Below are 2,089 nucleotides of genomic sequence, written 5' to 3' on the forward strand. Positions count from 1 at the left end.
TTATCAAATGTCGGCCTATATCATATATATATATATATATATTATATATATATATTATATATATATATATATATATATATATATATATATATATATATATATATATATTATATATGCCTTTTTTTTTGTGTGTGTGTGTGTGCGTGCGTGTGTATGTGTCAGTGTGTATGTGTATGTATATGTGTGTTTGTATGTGTATGTGTGTGTGTGTGTGTGTGTAATACAAAATACACAGAACAGATAATCATTCTTGGGTACTCTTGTAATATAAATGGAGGGTATTCATCGTATGCCTGAACTTCCTGTATTGACAAAACACATGAATAACATAACCAAGAAAGGGCCAATGACAAAGAGTTAGTTAAGAGAAGAGCCCAACGCAGATGAAGAGGTGGAGCCTCCGCCTGTCTGCAGCATCTAATCCAACAAAGATGGGGGAAGAGGAGACAAATCCAGGGGGAAGGGAGGCTTGCAAGTGTTGTCAAGAGACATGCAACCGGCGTTCACGATGGATGCCCCCTTGGGACTGCAGACAATTTGCATCTCAGTTCAGGCAATGTGTTTGGAAAGTAATTTCAGTGTGAGAAACCATGATATTTATTTTTTACTTTATTTATTTATTCTTTTAATGTTTTAATTGTTGTTACGATTCTAGTATTTTTTGAAAGTTGGATGATGATTCTAACAGGTAGAATATTTCAATTATTGTACTTTTTTATTCTATACTAGACCGGTTTTGGATGGAGGCGCACTGGCATTATTACTGACTGAAACAATAAGATGGGATTTGCACAAACACAAACGCACTTACACACACACACACACACACAAATACTAGTTTATTAGGAGCATAAATGCGGTATTGTGTTGTTACTAATCACATGTGTCGGTTGTTTTTGAACAGGGGCTTCGGCAGGGCTTAACACGGATGATACAACATTTAAAAAGTATTGGCAGAGATTACTGAGAGGTAAACATAGAACTAACGACTATTTTATAAACAGATAATACTACTGTCATAATGAAACGAATTCCACCCCCAAAAAACAACAACAACAATATACTAGTAGCAACAATAATAGTGTTACTACAAGTTTAAACAAAATACAGAAAATTATGTAGCAACCATTTTTTTTTTTTTTTTCAGCGAGATCATGCAAAGAAGGTCACGGAATATCAAAGCGCTCGTCGGTTATAGTATTAAACTTGACAGGTTATGAGGTAACCGGTCCATAAACATCATAAAATATATCTAGTGTCAGACGATAACCGTTATGGAAACATATGCACTGACGGAGACGTATTCAGGGACCTTAAGCAGCGAGCGGGAAAGAGATATGATTAAGGCTATTTAAAATGACATATTTTGATAATGATTAGAAGTAAGAATTTAATTGAATATACAATTTCTTCACTGCGACAGGCTGCTTGCTTGCTCTCTCTTTATGCTTTATTCTCTCTCTCGTCACTTGATGTTAAAAATGAGATTATATTGCAGTGTTCATTAACCGTTAATAATGCCTGGCCATTCGTAGAAACATATGTAAGGTTAGGTTTTTCTAAAGCATTAATTAAAAAATTCTGAAAGCCTGACTAATTTTTTTCCTGAAGATAATGACTAAAGTACATAACGTCAAACAGAGTACATAAAATAGACCTTGTTTTTGGAAAATTTTGTAAAGTTTACTCCCAATAAAAATTAGAAAAGAGAGACGTACGAATTACTTGACTGCATAAACATCGCAACAGGAAAATAAAATCAACATATTTGATGGAGCGTTGTGGTCTTCGGTGCACTTATGTATTAGATCAAAATTCATTTCCAACATTAATCAAAGGCTGGGAACACTGGTCATGCATTTCCATGCATCGCTAATGATGTCGTTTTCATTTCAAAGACGTATTTTTATATAATCGGGGTAAACAGAAATAAATTGTCGCTAGTGCATTCAGGGATATATTTTAATGATACACTCTCTTCTCTCTCTCTCTCACATACTCCTTTTCTTTTTTTCCAACTTTTCTTCACTTTTCAGACAAGTAATTGTAGTAATTTCCCTATATGTGTGTGTATATATATATATATATA

Source organism: Penaeus japonicus, unplaced genomic scaffold (assembly GCF_977035675.1).
Source record: "Penaeus japonicus unplaced genomic scaffold, GWHDUDI00000001_assembly GWHDUDI00000010, whole genome shotgun sequence".
NCBI lineage: Eukaryota > Metazoa > Arthropoda > Malacostraca > Decapoda > Penaeidae > Penaeus > Penaeus japonicus.